This window comes from Zonotrichia albicollis, chromosome 9, assembly GCF_047830755.1.
Source record: "Zonotrichia albicollis isolate bZonAlb1 chromosome 9, bZonAlb1.hap1, whole genome shotgun sequence".
Taxonomy (NCBI): domain Eukaryota; kingdom Metazoa; phylum Chordata; class Aves; order Passeriformes; family Passerellidae; genus Zonotrichia; species Zonotrichia albicollis.
In genome coordinates this window covers 31,918,416-31,933,384 of record NC_133827.1, presented here as the reverse complement: position 1 = coordinate 31,933,384, position 14,969 = coordinate 31,918,416, and the positions used below count along the sequence as shown (strand labels likewise).

Genomic DNA, 14,969 nt, shown 5'->3' with positions numbered 1-14,969 from the left:
TGATTGTTTCATCTCTGTAAGGAGCAGACTATGCAGTCATTTTGTAGCAGTAGTGTGGTTCTCAGCTTTCTGTGTTGAGAAATCTGATACCAAGATGGTTACACACTGTGTGCCCAATAAGATTAAGGAGGTGGGATGCAAGAAAGCACTAAAATTTCTAAAATCAAGACTTTTGCCTTGCTTGATGGAAGACTTACTACTGAACTTAGGGTCTTTGGATTAGATGTCTTTTGAAGCTTACATTACCCTAAAATTACATTTCATGCCTCCAACAAGGTCTTAAAGCAAACAATTAATAGTTGCTCTGAGGAGCTGCACGTTTTAAGAGACTCCCATAACAAGAAGCTGGAACCAGTTGCACAGGTTCAAATTAAAGAAGCATCCCATAATGTGCCTGAGGCTTTACCTTGGTCTGACCTTAGCATCCAGTATATAAGGATTATCCTTGTAACTTAGAGTAAGAAAAGCACTGGAACATTCTTAAAACACTGACAGATCTTTCTTTAAACTTCCAGTTTTGAGTTCTTACAAACACTGGATAATTGGATTTACACTTCTAAAAGTAAAAATTGATGTTTTTCATGACATTTCTGTCATTCCAGTCATAATTAGAGCAATAATACTAAAATATTTCTGAAAATGCCACCAATTTCATTGTTCTCTCTATTTCTACAGAGCCATCACATTGAGATTGTTACAGAAATACTGAATATAAAAAGGGAGGATTGTGTCTTACTTACAATGGCAGTGATAGATGGGCCTTGTTAAATTGATTTTAAAAGCTAAATGGTCTTTTGGTGGAATATGTACCTTTTAAATAATTTCTGTTTTTGTTTGCACTAAAATGATTGCGCCATGAAAAATTTAAGTTTCATTTTGTGGCAAGTTTAACCACGTGCAAAGCACTGAAGACTTTAGGAAGGTGCATTCATAATATAATTGGAGCAACTTTATGTAACTAGAATTAAACATTTCATTGACTTCAGGCTGGAATTGACTTCATCTGCTTGCAGATTGATACTTTCTTTTCTTCTTTTTTAAATCAAGCACGCATTCTACACCACTCATCTGCTTTAGTTTGGGAAAACATCTGCATTAGCCACTGTAGTGATGGTTTAAGATTATTTAATCCCATTACTTATACACTTCATTAGCCTGAGTGAATTGTTGGCAAGGGTTCAGTAAACTTCCTACATTGGGAGATAAAAGGATAAAAAAGGAAAGGGAGAAGGATTCTGTTCCTCATTTTCTTTCAAATTTATCTTCTATCTATTTAAGGGATAAAGGAACGATAATTGCCTGGTTGCATCTGCGTTTGTATGTTCTGTGATAGGGCTTTGCAGCTCTGAGTACAGAGGAAAGAGTAAACGTTTAATAGCTTCCTTTTATATAACCAGAAGGGGCCTTTAATGTTTATCCATGCAGTCCACAAAAACATGGTTATGGAGTTAACCCAAAACACGTCTGGATCCATCTGCTGCTGCATATATGCAGGGGAAAGGATGGCAATACTGATGGGGCTACATATATGTAGCTGGGCAGCTGGTACTGTGAGTGAAAATGGGAAGCAGGAAGCTGGCAGTCTGATGCAGTAAGGACAAAAAAAAAAAAAAAAAAAAAAAAAAACCAACAAAAAAAACCCCAAAAAAACAAAACCCAAGCACATATTAAACTCATAAATGCGGAAGAAACAAGTGTTGGGAGCCTATGTCTCAGTGTCTTTCAGAAATCTCAGGACTCTGCTGTGTTGAAAGCCAGATCTACAAGGGATCTAGGCTTCTGCCATCCTCTGGCTTTAGGCCTGAGGAATTTATGTCCTAGAGCATATGTCTCATTGATTTTTCAGTGGAATGAAGCCTGCATTGGCTTCAGTAGGATAATGAATGCTTAAGTACACTGAGGCTTTGAGCTAGGCTTGCAAGTTATTCTTGCAGATGAATGAGACCCTTAAATTGATGAGGCACAGTCTGACTGCTTTTGTCTTCAGATGCCTTTAGATGTGTGATGCAGTTATCCTGAACTCTGAGACTTAATGACTTGCTTAAAATCTAGCCTATCTAGCCACATTCTGCTGAATTGTGGCCTCTGATTATTTTTGTTTTGGTTTGGGGTTTTTTCCCCTTTCTTTTTGCTTGGTTGGTTGATTGGTTTTGTGGGGTTTTTTTGGTGTTTGGTTTTTGAAGGTGGGTGGGGAATTTTTTGTTTCCCAAAGTCCCTCTGTCAGAAAATAGCTTGGATACTAGGAATCCTTGATCTGTAGAAACTCAGTGAGACTGAAGTACCTTGACTCAAATTCCTCTGGAGCTGAACTCCCATGGAAGGTGCAGATGTGACTGGCCCAAAACTGCACAGCTAATTCATGGCAGTGACAAGCTGAGACAACGGGGTTCTCAGCTGGTGGAAGTGTGAGTAATTCAGTGAAATTTGTTTCTGGTCTACCTAATTCACACTGATTTCTAGCACACATCCCTATTTTCCCAAGTCGAAAACTCTTGACCTCTTACGCAAGTCATAGAGGCTTAATTTATATAAAGAAAATAAACAAATACTTGCCTAGTAACACTGGCCTAGTTGTGATATATAAATTCTTGAAACCTTAGATTATTTTTTAATAATTCACTGGTGTGACTTGTGGCCTTATGCACACAAAAACTATGCACAAAAATAAAAATAAATGTTTTTAAACAATTAGAATTGGCTAATCTTCTCAATTTGTTGTATGACTCTTCTTAGCTGTGGTGTTGTGAAGCCATAATTAAGATTTCTGTGAAGAGCTGTATTTAATTACTGGTTAGTCAGTACCAAGCCTAAATAGCCTGCAGAAGGGGTTTTCTTTGTTGTTTTTGTTTCTGGTTTTATTTATCAGTGATCCAATTAAGATGAAATTCCCCAAAAGTCTGAATTAACATCTAAGGAAATCAATCACCTGTTTGAAAAGAAATATTTTTCTTAATGGGAATTTGAGTACCAGAGTTAATTTCTTTCACACAAAAATCCTCCCACCCAAAAGCCCATCACTATCATTTCCTGTTACATCTTCTGAATGCAGCGAGTTCTGTTGCCAGTGTGTTTGCTGGTTTTGCTCTGCATCCAAGGATTCTTTCATTATTGATATTATTTCTAAAAGAGTACCAGTCTTCTCCATTAAGACTCTTCTGCTGAACTAAAAGCAACTGTAAAAACTAAAGTGTTAATAGGAAACAGATGTTTCCCAGTCATGATGACAGTCAAGTTAACATTTGAAATACCATGATAGAGTTTCCAGTGTAACCAGTGCACTGCTGTGCACGTGATGAATGCCGTGTCTGCAGTATGTTATCAGTGTATTCCCCCCCTCCCTTACAGGGCAAATTACTGACAAAAGAACATTTGGTTTGCTTCCTCTAAGTAGTTGAAGAGATTTTAACACTGGACCGAGAGCAGGGAAAAGGCTAAGCGTAATATCAGTGGAACTGTTGTTATAAAAGACTGAAGAGCAAGATGTTGAGCATTGCCAGCTGTCTGCTGTCCAAATACCGTGTTATCATAAGGACTGAGCACAAGGTTAACCAGACACACCAGTCTGGCAAGAGTGATGCTGCTGTTTTGTGAATGGGGTGTGCTTTGATGTCCAGATAACTTTCTCCAGGATGTGGAAATTTTCTTCCATTCTTACTCCCCTCTCCTGACAGTCTGGTGGTTGGCAGCTGGAGATGTGCACTCTGAGGTGAGGGCTGGGAGGGTCTGAGCTCCTGCAGTTCATGCAGAAAGCATCAAGATCTTGCCGATGCTCCTGGCCTCTCAGGGTTTCTTCTGTTGCATCCCAGTCAGTGTGAGCCACGTGAGGAGAGGACCATGGTGGGACTGGGAAGGGGAAATAGCAGAAATAGCCAGGGTCAGATGAAAGACTTCAGAGAAGTAGGGGGCTAGAAATGGTGAAGGATTGATTGAAGGAGGAGAAGAAAGAAACTCTCATTTCTGTCAAGCTAGATCAGGGCAGATGGTGGGTATGCTCTGCAGAGCCCTGTGGAGACCCAGGGATTGAGGTTTCCTATTTCTGCTGAGAACTGTGAGATATTGAGGACAATATCTTAAATCCATCCCCAAAGATCAGTTATATGGATTTTTTGCAGGTGAAATACTATCTTTCCATAGTATTGAAGCTGTGAAAGTGCTTGAAGGAAGAAGAATTATGCATGGGAGTCTTGCCCTGGTTATTTCTGTTCCCCAGGTTTGAACTTGGGATCATAGTGCTCCACCTTTTTTTTTTTCTTTCCCCACCTGCTCACCCCCCAATTACTTGTTTTGTGAGCAGAATAAGGTATATCTTGGAGGGTTTTTTTCCTCTTAAAATCTTCTAACTTCCTGGCCTATCAGTGGCTGTAGTTCAGTAGGAGATAGTTCAGAACAGAACATAAGAGAAATGCTTTTAAGAAATGGTACAATGAGAGCCACTGGTGCCGTGGAGCATCCTGTGAAAGCTTAAATTTGCTAATCATTCTAAAATGTCAGTGTTAACTCAATTTGTGCTCATTGAAATCTCTGGTGAGACTGCTATTGGCTTCAGTGTGACTGGTATTGTAAACCTCGCCCTGTGTGCATGTGAGTGTGGCTGGTTGAAAGCTGTGCAAGAGCAGCTTCCTGCAGCACATAGGGTTTAAAGTGTAAGGTTGTTCCCTGCAGTAAAGCTACATCTATTTTTAAAAATAATTCTGCAATTTGTAAGCAGGGATTACAGCACTAATTTAGCAACTATGTAACAATTTAAATTGGACCAGAAAAGAGAAACTATAATTTAAAGATTTTTTTTTATGATACAAGTTTTCTTCTTTTTAAAGTAAAAAGCCCTTTATTCTTGTTTTTGTCAAGCAGCGTATTGAATTTGAGAGTAATTTATGGAAAGTGCTGCCAGCATGGTATTGCAAGTGCTCCACAATTTGAATTTAAACTGCTCAATGGGATCATTAAGACTATTATGCCTGCTTTCCAAAGAGTTTGAATTCAAAATGACAACTGGAACAAAAATATAAAATAAACTAAAGAGAAGTCACGCACTCTTTGCGTGGTGGAATTTTTCTGCCCTCGAAATATTTCATTGAGATCAATGCTGCTCTTCAATCCTCTCCTAGAAAAAAGCTGGTGTTGCTAGTTTTAGTTCGGAGCTCCTGTGTGAGTCATCGGCAGCAGGGAGCTGAACCTGTGACCCGCGGATCGAAAAGCATTAAGGCTCAGCTCCTGTGGCACAGAGATGGATCTGGGCTGTGCCAGGCAGCAGCAGGCTCAGCCCTGGCTATTTCTCACCCTCAACAGAAGTAGTCCATGGACATGGCAGCCCCAAAGCAGGTCCAGAGTTTTGGCTTGCTCACAGGCTACTGATTATTAGCGTTGATAATTTTGCTAGTCTGCGCCCAGTTGGTAATTCCATGGAAAAAAACATAATGTCAAGGGAAATCTGTTACATCTAATAAACTGATCATTCATAAAAGTGAAAAATCAGTAAATCCCTTAAGAGTGTAACAGCCCTTTCTATTGATACCACCCAGCAACAGCTGATATACAAAAAAGAGAGACAGAGGGTGGAGGAGGAGTAGTGGCCATAAGCTCAACTCTATACTTTGAGTGGTAAATATTCTTGTGCAATCAGGGCACAGATAGAGGAGGACGGGATGCTATTACATAAGCTGCACCTGGAGCTTCCAGGAGTCCAGGTCTAGGAGGTACAAAAACGTGTGAGAGAATATGTCGATGAAGCAGCTTCTGTCAGAACTGGGGCAGCTGAACTTAGTTGACCCTCTGGAAGACTGCATCTGTTTTTTCAGTGGCCTACCAGCTGTTACAGGGGATGGGTCATGCCTCTTATTTTGTCACAAGGCAAGAGAAAAGGTTCCTTTGCAGGGGTGGATGGGTGGAGGTGCCAGCAGAGGTCCATAACCTCCTTTCTAAACTGGAATTATAAAGAAAGGGGAGAAAGTGTACCGTGAGATGATGAGGTAATTCTTTACAGAGACTCCTCTTTAGAGACCAAGATGCTCATATTAAAGAAGACAGGGCCAATTCATCTTGCTGTCCAACAAGGACAGGACAAGAAGCCTGCAAATCAAGCCTGTAAGAAGGAAAATTCATAGTGTTCTTGGAAGACATGGGAGTGAGCCCTGCCAAGAATTGCACTGGGCTCACCTTGGTGATGGATTCTGAGACCAATATACCTTGGTGTAATTGACTTTCCAGAAAGCTGACTGGAGTGTTGCTTTAGAGGAAGACCAGCTCTGGATTGTGGAGGTAAAGCAACCTGATGCTACCAATGAGAACAGTGTCACAAGGGGGATATTTTTGGTAAAGTACCATAGTGCTGGACAGCGTTTTAATAGATACATTTGTGTTGGAAGATTGGATATGAAGTGCTGATTAACTATTCACTGATGTCTTGGTGGTGCAAAGTTTTGTTAGGTATGGATCACGTTTCATTCCTTTTTACGGCCCCTATTTAAAAATGTGTCCATATTAAGTGATGAGTCCTCCTCCACACCTGGGCTTACTTGGGATTTTTGTGATGACTTGCTAGAATCCAGATCTTTCCTCCTGTGTGTGTTGGCAGCCATAACAACTTGAATTGTAGTCTTTTCTCTGTCTTGTGCTTTTATAATTAGAGGCATTTTTCATATTTTGATTATATGAACTAAGCATTGATTTGACATGTATAATCTAGAAAAACTATACCATGGGAAATGAAGAGTTCTTAGTGACTGAAAAGATGATACTGTGAAGGACCAGCTGCTGCCATTCAGTGAATTTCTTGCCTCACAGGGTGAATTCCACTGACCAACTGTATATTCTTTGGAAGAAAATAGTCTCCCTCTCTGCAGGACTAATGGGATTTTATGGTTCCTGGCTATAGATCCACTTAGGGATCATGCTACAGTAGAGGGGATGGCGAAGCCATTTAGCAATGGATTTTAGCTGTGTGTTGAGCTTTCCCTATGGAATGTATCCCAAAGCTTGCTGCCTTTGCAAGTTAGCAGAAATGGCTTATAAGAAAAAAATAACATCTTTGTAGTATCTTCCTCATTTGCAGTCAAGTGTAGATGGATATTGGCAAGTTATATCCAGTGTTTACAGTGTGCATCTCTTTTCTTTCATCTGTTCTTCACCACCTCCTTAGTGAACTACTTGCTGCTTTCTGCTTTCACCCTCTGCTGCTCGAGCAACATCTGGAGATACCACTGTAATAAACTCTCACTGTGGTGAGTCAGTGAATGAAAGTCTTTGTCTCTGAAAAACTTCTTGGTAAACAGCAAGTCCATGAGAAAGGCAACAGTGTTGTCTCCGTATTTCAGATGGAGATCTGACCCTGAGAAGTTTAAATGCAGTTTGTTTAGATCATGGATCTCCACTGCTGAAAGCCTTCAAGGACAGGCAGGACAAACAACTCTTAGGAACGGTTAAGGTCTAGGCATGGGCAGCCCTAGGGATGTTTTTCTAGCCTTACTTGTTCTGGTTCTGAGCTTGGATTACGTGTCCAGGACCCCAAACACATCCTGCACTGTACAGCTCAAGTTTTCCACGCCCCAATTTTCTACCTATTTGCAGTTCAGTCTGTCAGGATCTTGAGGTGAAGGAACTACCTTTCTTTTCTTCCCCTGTTCCAATCACTGCTGTTTAGAGACTGGACAGGAATAAGAACGAGCATCTGAAAGCTGAGAGAGGGCTCTTGGAAAACCCAGGAGGGTGGAAGGTACCATGACAGTTTTCCTTTCCAAGTAGTCCTACTGCTTGCTTGTAACCCTGCATAGTTATTTGTCGATTCAAACTGCTGAAGACAATTATTCTGAAAAGGCTGTAATGTATTTAAACGGGGCCTGTAAATTAGGTGTGTGTTTCCATCAGATCTATGTATTATGGAGCTTTGTCCTTTTTAATGCAATGATGTTAAAGCACTGAAGTTTCCAGACATAAAAAAAATTGGAACTCACTGAAGTAAACAAGCCATTAAGTATTGCTTATTTTTACCAGTGCCCCTGTGCAGAGCTGCTGGCAAAGCGTGCTGCAGTACCTGTGAGTAAGAGTTGAATCTGTCCTGGAATGGGTATGTTTGGATTTGGCAAGGATGGTTCCCTGAGCAGCCTTGAAGAGAGCAAAATCTTGTCTTGCTCACTCTCAATTCCAGATGCCCTCTTCCTTCAGTCCAGACAGTGATTTGCAAGCCTGAGTGCTAGGCAGCCCAGCAGGCTCTTGCAGCATGCCACTTGAGCCGTCTCCTTGGTGAAGCCACACTCCAAGGAATTTGCTCTGGCAAAAGCTCAGTCTGTGAGTCGATCCTCCCTCTAGTGTCTGCCTCTGCTCTTCACTCCGGGACATGATTTGTGTGCATGTGGTGTTTGTTTGCAGTGGGGAAACTGTTTAACTTGCCATCACACACACAGAAACCCCAATGGGCTTGGGAGATTTCTGGTTGGAAAAAAACAAAATAATGCCAGTGTAGGGAAAGTACAACAAATGGGAATCATGAAAGGAGAAAAAGTTTCTTGATTTTAAGAGTATGGAGAGTGTTTGGTACTCACGTAGGGACAAAGCAAATTGTAAGACTATTGTTTCATCTCATCTGCATTGATTACAAAGCTATGGTCCAAGTACAATATTGATAGAAGAGATAAATAATCCACTGGGGTATTTTGGGCAGAAGAAAAACCAGATTATAGCTTAACTCTGGTGCTGTGGCATTTGCTGGGGACAAGATATAATTGTGCACTGGTAGGTAGAAGCCTTCACAGGAGCAGAGAGGTTGCTGTGGTCAGAGAGTCCCGTGCCCATCTCTGCGAGGCCTCTGTGGGTTAGGCGGGGATGGCACTGTACACGTCAGTGAGCATGGAACTTGTGGGGCATCTGGATTGCTGAAAACGAGTGATGAAATCTGCTCAGCATTGTCCCTGCTTTTCCCTGGCTGCTGTTTCCTGACAAATATTTGACACAGAAGCACCATGGAGGTTTTCCACACCAACCTGATGCTGTAAGTGTCAAAGCAGACTTGCCACGCAGACCACACAGATCTCTGAGGCAGTGCAGGAAGTACAGGCAGTTAGAAACTGGTGGCCATTCTTATGTTACGTGCCCATGTTTCAAAGGTTTTTGTTCTTGTTAAAAATAGAGCTTTATGGAAAGAAATAAACCAAGAATCTTTGTGACCTCTTTGGTGAGAGGTTATAAAGCACAGGTTCAATCATCTTTATTTGCCATAGGAATGCGCTCCTGCAGATGCTGGCCATTGAAAAAAAATCTTTGTATTGTTTTGATTTTTATTTTCTTGCTGAAATCTATCTACTAATGTGTTTAATGCTGCAGCTCATTGTATTTGCATCCTTGCTGTTTGACTCTTTAACACTGAATGGCCTTCCAGATTCTCCTGTCACTTAACCTTTTTCATGTAGGAGTTTTTTCAACTGCTTCAAAGATGTAAAAAGTAATGGTTATTGTGCAGAAAACCTAAAAGTTGCTGCTGACCAAACCCAGATACTTTCCCTTGTTTGTGAAGGGAAATACAGCAAGAGAGGGGGAAATATAACAGTGTTGAAATGTAAATTAATTCTCAGATGTTATCAGGCATTGAGATTTTAAGTATGAATATTCCATTAGCTCCCAGCAAGGTAGTTTTTTGTTTAAGGTCATGTTTGAACCAATATACCATCTTGGCATCCCACCAACAAAGATATCTGTGTAAATGCAATCTGTGTTCAAGCCAGACAACACTTTAAAAATTTATTTAATATTTCCTACAGCAAGCCATCTGTGACTGGTCACATTTTGGGAAGCAAATGAACATCATAGCAATGTTCTCCAATCTCTTTGAGTAACTTCTAGACTTTTTAAATTAAATGTGCTGCCAAATATTTATATTCTGTTGTGAAAAGAAAAATATTTGTTTGACATCCTAGATTCCCTGGCAATTTGCAGTCGATTGCTCCTCTGAGGAGCTGTGCTTTTCTCGTGGGTGCTGCAGGGCCAAAGGAGGATGTGGGAATCCCTAAAGGTGCCTTTTGGGCACCACAGCAAGGAATGGGGGCAGCTGTAGCATGATGGGGCTCTCTGGGGGCTGAGAGAGTTTCAGCCCTGGGTCCTCCTGTGGAGGATGTGACAGGGCAGGCTGGGGGCCAGGTTGTGCCCAGTGCTGGCACTGGAGGGTCAGAGGTGCTGGAACAGGAACGGCATTCCTGCCGACCTGCAAAAGGCTCAAGAGTTCCCAGAAAAGCCAAACCACTTAGCAGGATGTCTTCCAGTGCATCTGCCACAGGCACTGCAGCCATCACCAAGGTAACCAAGTTACCAGAATTTAGCAGCAGCAAAACAGAAGGAAAAATTAGTGATGGCCGAAATCATGGCTGCTAGAGGACCTGATGGAGCTGAGCTGTGCTCTAAATCATATCTAGCATTTAGCAATAATTTTCAGAAAAAGTCTTGGTTTATTATCCAGTTGCACAGATTTATGGCTGGCTTAAATTTGATCATTCTTAAGTAGTGAAATGCCTCTGTTCAAAGGCTTGGAAATTGTTATCCTCTTACTACATACAGGTACTAATAAACAAGTAAAATGTCTAAAACTGTCCTGAAATAGTGAATTCTGTTTTGGAAAGGCTGAAATGTTCTCTAGAGTCCCTGGTGGCACAGCACCAGTTTTTGCTAAGTACTGATTTGAAATGGTCCATATAATTTGCCTGTACTTACTACCATGGGAGTGTTGCAACCAGCAGAAGCCCAGGTGAATCATCAGTCCATAACCTGTCCATATGTGTCTGTCACCTGTAGGAACAATGCCATACATAGAACATGCATATTCTTATATTCTGGAAAGAGGCCCTTGCAACAGAGCAGGGAGAGAAAGCAATCTTGATTTGCTGTATTACCTCTGACAGTTTTACTTTCACTGTGGCATGGCAATAAGATTAAAGTTTTATAGTAATATCACCTCCATCCAGACAAAAAAAAAGATAAAACCTCTCCTCTCTGGTACTTAGATTTCAAACTCTTTTTATAGAGCCTCTGCATCTGTTAATAAAGTCCTTAATTCATTTTGAACATTTTATTGTCACTTTGGATAAGAGTTGAATCAGATAGAATTATTGCCCTTCTAATATTCCCTTAACCTTTGCATTTCAGACTTAGACCATATCATTTAAATTTTAAAATCGCTCTTTTATAGACTTGAATGCCCCCATCTCTTTTTTAGAGGGTACTTTTGCACAGGAATGCCGTAGTCTGTCTTGAGGTCATGTGAAAACTTTAAAGGCTCTAATGTGAGCACAGCTCACTTTCCACTGAAATGCCTTGCATGCCCTATTAATTACTTTAATGGTGACATGCTGGTTTAAGGGAGTTCTTTATTAATGCCACTAAATCTTTTTTTTATTGTTGTTTAAACACTTTTTCTTTCCTTCATGTAGATGTATTTAATCCCTTCTGTCTTTAAAATAAACGAGGGCATAACTGCACAAGGTGTTTGACATTTCCATCTTTCTGTCTCAGGAGGAGGTAGGGAGGACTTGGCTCTCTTGTCCACATCCCACCAGAGACATCTGTGCACATCTGTTCTGTCTGTCTTCATGTGTTGGATTGTTGTGGTGGAAGTAATATTGGAAATCTGATCTCTCTCTTTCCAGAAACAATACACAGTGAATTTGCTTTTACTCTTCCAGGATGTTGAGATTGTAGAGGTCAGTTTGGATTTTTTGCTGGAAGTGCAGCACTCCCAGTTCAAGAGAGGATTTGCCTATGTTTGAGCCTTTTCCTGGTAAGGAGGACACATTGATTTTCTCTCCTCAACCTGAACTAAGTAAGAGTATTCTAGTAGTCCATTTTTACTTCAAAGATGTATATAGCATTCACTATACTGGATTATTTATAGAGCAGCCCTTTTGCTGAACTAGCTAGCTGGTAAAACACTGACATTCATGCCTGCAGCTGGATTTTAGTCTATCAGGTTTCTATTTTTTTAAGGTGAAATCTTATACAAAATATCTATTCTTGATTTGTCTTAGTTGCAGATTTTCTTGGCCTGGGAAGGGGAAGCAAGGTGTGAGAGAGAAAATATCATCAGGACCTGGAGAAACTTTTTCAAAAGCACATAAATGACTGAAAATGTTACATCTCCAATAACCATCATGGGACTCTTCACATTTGAAATCTATAAATAAACTTCACTGGTTTTAAAGAAAATAAGAATGGATTGATGAAAAACTTGTGAAGAGGTTTCACCAACAGCAAGTAGATTTTCTTTGGTGAGGGAGCAGTGGTTTAGGGCTTGGGGTTGGGGTTTTTTTGCTTTCTTTGGGCAAAGTATGAAAGCTTGTGTTACACTACAGGGTTTCTCTTGACATTCCCTCTCCCAGATATTTCCAACTCCTAAAAACATCTGTGCCCAGCTGGGTAATAGAGTTTCTGTGCAGCTCTCCATGGCTAATGTGTACCTGTACATACACACAGACTTGCACAGGAAGACTCTGGAAGCCTGAATTCAATCTGAAATGATTTGGCATTTGCTCAGAAAAGGTATTCCTTCCTCTTGTGGACCTTCCCTCAGGTTTGTCCAAATCAGTCTTCAATTATCAGAAATACACCTAGCTGTTGAGTGGGCAGAGCCTTTTGCTCACAGCTGCTGCTTTAATTTTGGAAGCGGGCAGTTCGCTTATGCACTTATACAGTACTAAAGGGTACCTTTTGCATTTTCAAACTTTGCTAAATGGTACCCTTTGCATTTTAGAATAAGTAGCTAATTAAATGGCAAGGCTGAGTGCTGTTTGAGCCATGGGTTAGAGTCACTCTAACTTAGATAAGGGACTGGATCCCAGAAAACAAATTAGTGTAAGTTGTGGGCCTGCTCCCACTGATCCCAATTTAAATATTTTCTTTAAAATTAATAGAAGCTGAATCCGATGTGTGGTGCCCAAGACAAGGGGGCTAATGAATGACGTGAGACATAGACCCCATCTCATAAAGTGATCCTCTTGAGTGTGTGAAGAATCTAGACTGGCTTGATCAAAAGAATTTTCACTTTCTGTTTTTAAAGTAGAAGTAAGGAAGATTCAATTTAATTTTAGTGGAAATTCCCTAAAATTAACTGAAAAGCACAAACCATACTTTTCCCCCTTCTAAACTTGTTTCCTTCCCTTTTCCCATGTGATTACCTTGTTTATTTTTTTAAATAAATAATCATATTTTAAAGCAGTATAAATAAATTGCAAAGTGTGCTCCAATGGGGTAGATAAATATATTCCATCTGCTGGGGAGTGATTATTAAATAATTCACCAGTGGCAAACCCAGGAGTGGTTATCCATTTTCCTCTCATTCATGGGTAATTTTTTCTACATCCCGTAGGAGCTCATTATGTTTTCTTTGTACATAATGTTTAATAATTTTAAAATCTGGCACTTGCCCCTCCATCTACAGATTCTTCATTTTTTCCTAAGTATTTGTGCATGTGTACGCATGTATGTATTGGCAGAGGAAGATATTTGTTTTCCTTCTTTTATTTTTTTCATGTGGAGAGAATATGGGAATTTATGTATGAAGTGAGGTGGAAGTTGAAGACAAATTTCCCCCAACTGTGCAAGGGAGTTTCCTCCTGCACAGGTGGTGGATGGGTCATATTCCTGGTCTCACCCTTGGGTGGCATTCAACAGAACTTCAGGCCTATGGCATTAATATGAACCTCATACTTCAGCACTTATAAACAAAGGTATAGGAAGCAAGGTGAGGGAGTGGGGCATTGGAAGAGCCCTGTCTCCTTTTTCTCAGTGTTAGGAAGAATTTGATTATCTTCTAACGGACCCAGAGTGAGCCCAATGAGCCTGGTCTGTGGGTAAGCAGCAAGCTATTACCTGATTGAAAACTGGAGCTATATCCCATCAGTAGCAAAATTGCCACAGATATGTGTAGTGGTGGGCTTTGAATCTGACCTTAAGGGAAGAGTTCAGCTCCTGGTAACAGACCCAAAGGCCTCTGTGGGCTTTGATCAGGCAGGGTGGGCAGCTGGGCAGAGGACTGGATGGGGTTGGCGCAGAGCAGGAGGCTGCAGAGTCAGGAGCTGGCACCTCCAGTGCTGAATCCCGTTTCAGAAATGGCCATGTTCCCATGGCTGTGTGTGCTGGGGCTGGAGGTGAGGGACCACCATCCTCTCCTGTCTGCCCAGTGCCCGTGCCCAAGGAACTGTGGTCAGAGCTGGGCTCTCCCCCAGGCTGGAGGCAGATGTTTGCATTTAGAGGACAATCACTACCTTGGTGCTAAAATGTATAATTAGCCACAGGAAATTCTTTCCTTAGCTGATGAAGACAGGAAGGTAAAAAAGTATCTCTTAATGCTTGTACTGTTTTTCCTAGGGAGTTGAGTGAATCTGGCTGCCCTCACAGAGGGGAATAGCAATCCTATTCTCCAGCAGGTAATGATCTCTGTTGTTCTCTTGCACATGTCTAGATGTCTGTACTGTTGGCCAGAGAGGAGCAAAACCCTCTCACTGTGAGGTAGGGAGCTGTTTTATTTCTCTCTCTCCTTCTTTTTCACATTCCCTGTAGGCATGTGCAGACTCTGGGTTTTAGAGGCTGGGCTCTGTACTAAGCAGGAGCAAACAGCTTTTCCCTGGGACAAAGACCAGATCCAAACAATTTGGTTTTGACTATAATTTCCATATGATTCTTGACCTGGAAATTCCTCCTTTTGTTATTCTGTTAATCCCTTTTGAGGGGGGGAGAGGGGAAGTAGTCCAGATATGAATTAGCAGATCCTTGAATATTTTACTTGTTTGTGAAGAAAGGCTCTTCTTTCCTTTGCACTTCCCAAGCTGATATTCTACATATTTCCATCCCATATCTCCATCATAGTCAAAGCCTGAATAACACTTTCTATGCCTGGTTTCTCTGCAAAACATGAGTTTTGCTGTGCTCAGTGTAGGAATAGAGTGCTGCAACTACTGAGGCTGGTTCTGGCTCTGAGCTTCCTTCTCCATCTCATT

At 41.1% G+C, this 14,969-nt stretch overlaps 1 protein-coding gene across 16 annotated transcripts in view; it reads left to right on the top strand.

Moving 5' to 3' along the window:
• The window catches only part of LPP (LIM domain containing preferred translocation partner in lipoma), a 332,629-nt gene that overhangs the window by 275,241 nt on the left and 42,419 nt on the right, over nt 1-14,969 (top strand). The gene's annotated exons all lie outside the window — the stretch shown is intronic.